At 44.6% G+C, this 6,000-nt stretch overlaps 1 protein-coding gene across 2 annotated transcripts in view; it reads right to left on the reverse strand.

The window, feature by feature from the left end:
• The window catches only part of Shmt1 (serine hydroxymethyltransferase 1), a 32,236-nt gene extending 26,470 nt beyond the window's left edge, over positions 1–5,766 (reverse strand). Inside the window, exon 1 of one of the 2 annotated variants that reach the window (XM_004868677.4) lies at positions 5,589–5,766. The gene's annotated coding sequence lies outside the window, so the exon portion shown is untranslated. The remainder of the gene's footprint in view (positions 1–5,588) is intronic. The other variant, XM_004868678.4, reaches the window with a different exon arrangement.
• Between the last annotated feature and the right edge of the window lie 234 nt (positions 5,767–6,000).

Genomic DNA, 6,000 nt, shown 5'->3' on the forward strand with positions numbered 1-6,000 from the left:
CTCCACTTCCATGAGTCAGGGGGTAACCTATAGTGAGCCCAGCTCAGCCTCCTCACCATTCAGCTTCTCCTGGTACAGCTTATCCCCTAACTAAACCAAGTTCCTAAAGGCAGGACTAAGTGTTCCTTTTTTAAAAATCTCCCACAGTACCCAGTACAGGTATCTATAAAGAAGTAATATTGCCAAATGACCAAACAATGAAGTGCTGAATTAAAACAATTCTGGCAGCAGGCAACTGGTAAGTTCTTTAAAAAGGCAAAATTTTTTTATTTAGCAACTTTTCAGGAGATTTTTCTGGGCAGATACACAAGTTAACAAAGAACAGAATACAAGCAATTGGGATTCTCCTTCCATGATGCCTATAAGCACCATTTGTAACTTAAGTATAGCAGACAAAAACTCTACATTCAGTCCAGAGACATTTCTCCCAGACACCAGAAAAGTGTACCTGAAGTTTTGCTGCAAAAAACACCTCTAGGAACTGAATACAGTACTATTTCATTATAATCCCAGCATCAATCTCATGTGTTCATTTTTTTCATGTTTCCAGCAATGAAAACAAAAACCTCAGAAAAGTAAAGTTCTCTATCTTAATCCAGGGCTGCACAGCAGGTTGGTCATGGAGGCAGGACTCCATGAACCCCAAAGCACACAGGGCAATACACAGCATGGATGTATTATTATAAACCATTCTTGGGCCGGGGATTTACCTCAGTGGTTCTGCCGCCTGCCTTGCAAGCGCAAGGACTCGAGTTCAATCCCCGGTACCAAATAAATAAATAAATAAATAAATAAACCATCCTATAAGAATCACAGGTCAGATTTGCATATCTGTATTTCTATCAGAAAACCATAGTCCATGAAAATATAGCTGACTAGAAAAAAAAAACTTCAAATTTATTTCTACAAAGAACTAGAATTTTGTGGGGCTGGGAATTTAGCTCAGCGGTTCTGCCACCTGCCTTGCAAGTGTAAGGTCCCAAGTTCCATCCCAAGTTTGATACCAAAATAAAACAAACAAACAAAGAAAAAAACAAACTAGAATTTTGTGATCAGTGTCATTTTCCCTAGTGTGAAAGTTCAAAGATTTATAGGAACTGCCCTCCCTTAATCAACAGTTGTCAGGTTTTTTGTACTTTTCTATTATTTTTGTTAAATTTTCAAGTAAACATTTACTGAGGACGTTTCATGTGCCACCACTGTGTTTGGTACCATGGTGAATAAACCTGCCAAGGGTCCTGCCTTTTGGGGCTTCTTGGAGGGGAGGTGCTAGACCACAGGCAACCGAACATGAATATAAGGTCAAAGCTGTTAAAGAGCAGGGCACTAGGGATGGGAAGGCAGTGAAAAAAAGGGTCCCTCAAGGTAGCTGGGCCAGGAGGCCTGTTTGAGGATGTCCAGATTACAAGGACCCAATCATGAGGAGACACCCCTTTTTCCATGGTATAATTTGCTAGACAAATAGAAACACTGAATAAATAATGCCTGTAATCCCAGCACTCATGAGGCTGAGGCAGGGGGATCACTGTGAGATCAAGGTCAGCCTGAACTACACAGTGAAACCTTTTCTCAACAACAACAAAAAAACATTGGATAGTCTAAATAATCTTAAATCACAGGGATTCTCCTTTCTCTGGCAGAGCTCAAATGAGGAACTATCAACCATCTTTAACTAGGAAATTCCTAATTAGGGCTTTCAAAGTAGTCATTGTAACATAAGTATGACATTATTAGGCATATAACCACACCCGCAAAACACAAAGCAACAGTCAAAGCACTTGGACTCAAGTGCTACAGAAGGCTTCTGCGGCTACAGCATCAGCACACTGCAGGGGCCACATCTGCCTCGAGACTGACTGTGCAGGTGCTTTGGCACCAGGTCCCATAGCTTCTCCTCGATGAGCTTGTACTCAGGAACTGCCACAGTGCAACCCCCACAGGTGGAGACCACAAACTTGTCTCAGAGGCAAACTAGGCCTTCTGGTCCTAGAATCCCAAAGATCAAAACTTAAATATTAACTACTGAAGGTTAAAAAGGATTCAAAAGTGGCCAGCAACATAAAGGGGACACTTCTTTACCACCAAAGAACTAAAGTCCATGAGGGTGAGATTTCAGTCATTTGAGGGAAGGCATTCAGTTCAACTCTCCTTGGAGGCAGGGCAGGTCTTGACACCCCTCCACACCACCACTATGGACCCCCTGATTCTGCTTGAGCAGAATGTGCTGCTCTCTGCCCACATACAAGCCTTTCTCTGACCCATGAAAATTTTGCCCCCAGTACTGGGGATTTTGAACCCAGGGGCATTCTCTGAGCTACATCCTCAGCACTTTTTAAAAATTTGAGACAGGGTCTCAGTTGCTAAATTGCTCAGGCTGGGCTCAAATTTGTGATCTCTCTGCCTTAGCTTCCCACAGTGCTGGGATTACAGATGTTAGCCACCATGCTTGGCTTCCATGAAAGTAGTTCTGAGCTGCAATGATCTCCTAATCTCTGAGTGAGAGCTGTCAGTGTAGCCATCTCTTGGCTCCTTATTTCAGCAGTCTGTTTCTGGTTTTCTACCTTGTTCTCATTACCATGTAGGATCAAATATCACTCCCAGCCCCCTGAATCTGAATACTACTTAACTCTTATAAGTAGTAGTACATATCTTTATTAATTAAATCCATAATCTCCCTGAGTCCTCAATAAGCTTTTTTCCCAAGCCATGAAAAAGTCTGAATTTATTTAAACAAAGAGTTCAAGATTCATTGTTTCAGCCAGGTGTGATGATTCATGCCTATAATGCCAGCACTCTGGATGGCAGAGACAGGAGGATCACAAGTTCTTGTTCAGCCTGGGCAACTTAGTGAGACTCTGTCTCAAAAAAGGTCTGGCAATGTAGCTCAGTGAGAAGGTCCTGAATTCAATCCTCAGTATTTAAAAAAAAAAAAAATTGTTGTCTTATTTCAGTTAACTGTTATATACTAAGGCATTCTTTTTTTTTAGGTTCCGGGGATTGAACTCAGGACCTTGTGCTTGCCAGGTAGGCGTGCCACCACTGAGCTACATCCCCAGCCCATAGGGCATTCTTATTTATAGTAAGAAAAGATCCTGAGACTATATACTTTTTAAGATGTAGAGAGAAAAAAATAATCATTTTTATCTAATGTAATATTTAGGGCAGAAAAACTCAGCATCTTAAGGTCTGGAGGTTGGCTAAAGAGCATATTTTCTGCTTTTATTTTATTTTCAGATTGTAGTAAAATACATGTGACATAAAATTTACCATTCTAACCATTTTTTTAGTGTATAGTTCTTGGCACTAAGTGATGTTGACTATGAGGACAGTAAATAGGTGGGGGCGAACGGTGGAAAGGAGCCAAGCATACAAGATTTGGGGGTAAGACCAATCTAGGCAAGCAAACACTAAGTGCAAACCCCTAAGATAGGAAGAACTCTGACTTGCCAAAGGTTAGAAGTCAGACTCACGTGGCTAAAGCCTGGGAAACAAAGACATGTCCACAGGAGATAAAATGCAAAGTCCCAAGGACAAGAGTCAGGACAGATCAGATTTTTACCTTTTCACCTCTACATTTTACAAGTTTCAAACTGCTTCCTAGAAACCTTCCTAGAAAACCTTCAGTTGTACTGAAACTAACAACTAGGAAAACCCAATGGCGGATGGACATGTCACAAGATGGACACCTCAGATTCTCCCACTTTCAACAGTAAGAGGAAAAAAAAAAAAAACCAGTAAGAGCTACACTGAGCAAGTGGGTAATGAAGCTCACTTCTGGGAAGGGTGGTGGTAATGCCACTCTGGGCTCAGGCCTGCTCTGCCACTTCCTAATATGCAGCCTCAGTTACTGACGTCTGTGATTTGGTCTCTCACATCTAACATATGGATAATAATATTCTGAAGCTGGCTGTGAGACTTAAACCAGACATCAGGTCCACAGCACTCAGAACAGTGCCAGGAACAGAGCAAATACTCCAAAATGGATTACTGTTACTAATGAAACCCGGGAGCCAGGTGCAGTAGTGCACAACTGTAATCCTAGCACTCTGGGAGGCTGAGGTGAGAGGATAAAGAAGAGTTGGAGCCCAGGCTGGATACCAGACCCTGTATTTAAAAAAAAAAAAGAGCTGACGAAGTATCTCCGTAGCAAGGCCCTGGTTTCATTCCCCACTATAGTGGGCCAGGGTTTATAAACCTAGGGATCTTTGGGCCACTGTCACTAACTTTACCAGTGACACCCACTGAGCAGCCCAGCCCAACAAAGCTTACTGTAGCATCCCTGCCATTATAGAGTTGCTATTTCTATAAAAGCACTGTCACTCGTGTTCCACAATCCTCACCACTCCAGGAAGAGACCTAGTCAGTAAAGTCACTTGCAAGTCACCAGCTTCCCCAGGCCTCCTAATCCTGCCATACAAGTGGATCCAGTCAGGGGTCTGTCAACAGAATCATCTTGCTGAACACCTTAAATTCTCTTTTTTTTTTCCCGGGTACCAAGGATCAAACTCAGGACCTCGAGCTTGTGAGGCAGGTGCTGCACCACTGAGCTAAACCCCCGGCGCTTAAGTTCTCTTCTTTACAGAGAAAGACACAGGGTCAGAGAGCTAACATGTCAAAGGTTATATAACAATAAGTGAGACTCTGAACTCTGGTTTACCTTTAGTTCCAAAGCTTCTTCCTACACACTGTTTTAGATAAAGAACACAATTACCCATTTATATGTTCTCTCAAGTAAGAAATCGGATTCTATAGGACCCTCAACTAGTGTTTCCAGTTCAGCAACTTCCTGACTGAAGGCAAGCACATCTGTCTGGCCTCAGCTGACCAACTGGTCACTCAATTTTCAGAACCTCAAAGAACAGGCACTGACCCAAGAATCCTAAAGTGCATGCTTGCTTCCTAGAATAGAGGGGTGGGACTGCAGACAGTCCGAGAAAGAAAGAGAGAGAAAAAAAAGAGAGGGCACGGATTTAGAAAAAAAAAAAAAAAAGGGCAGGGATTTAGCTCAGTCGCACCACGCCTGCTTCGCATGCACAAAGTCCTGAGTTTGATCTCCTGTAGCAAAAAAAAAAAAAAGACAGAGAGAGAAAGAGAGAATTGATGAAGTAAATAAATTTTAAAAAACAAGTAGGAACTACATGCGTAGAGGTTAGGAATACAGGCTTTAAGAATGGGGCTCTATTCTGGGCTCTCCTCTTTCCACCGGCTCTTCTCATGGCCTCGCCTTCCTTATCTGGAACTAGAAGGAAATGCCAGCTCTTCATTTGCAGCCTAGCTGGGAGGACGATAGCACAAGGTGAAGGGTAGTCCTCAAATCAAAATGCTAAGCGAAAAAACTGCTCAGGAAAGAGTGGCCACTTATGCCCACAACAGGCCTTCGCATCCACGTCAAAGGCCACAGGCCACCGGCCACCACCCCCAAAATACCAAAGCGCCCAGGACCGAGGCTCTGCCGCTGGCCGCCGCCCAACCCCTCAGCCCTTAGTGCCTGCCCACCAGTCATTCAGACAGCCCAGAAGCGTGGCAAATGTGGCGGGAAAGTGAGGACACCAAAACGCCCACGTCGCCAGGACCCCGAGGTCACTCACCTACCGGAACGCAGCCTCACAGGTATCTGGTCACGCCTCAGTCCCAAGGCTCCTCGGGTCCCACCAGAGAGACCCGCCGACCCGCGCCCTCTAAGTGACTCTCAGCAACCACCGAACCCGAACTTGGCGCGCAGCCGCTCGCGCACCACATGGAATTCCACCGCGCACTGCCTCGTCTGACCCCGCCCCCAGAAGTGCCCAATCAGAACGCGCATCCAAGTAAAGCCCGCCTCCAAAAGCCCCGGTGCTATTGGCTGCAGCAAAGCAGATGGGCTGGTGGAGCTGCTGTATTTTTGAGGCGCTAGCGCGTGGGGCTGCAGCTATTTGGAGACGGTAGTGTGGAGGGAGCAGGGTTTTTCCGGGAGACAACGAAGGGTCTGTCCCAGTTAAGTTGAGTGGGCAGGGTTATGGG

Source organism: Heterocephalus glaber, unplaced genomic scaffold, assembly GCF_053883595.1.
Source record: "Heterocephalus glaber isolate CG9 unplaced genomic scaffold, H.glaber_assembly_v1.0 deba00001813, whole genome shotgun sequence".
NCBI classification, from domain to species: Eukaryota; Metazoa; Chordata; class Mammalia; order Rodentia; family Bathyergidae; genus Heterocephalus; species Heterocephalus glaber.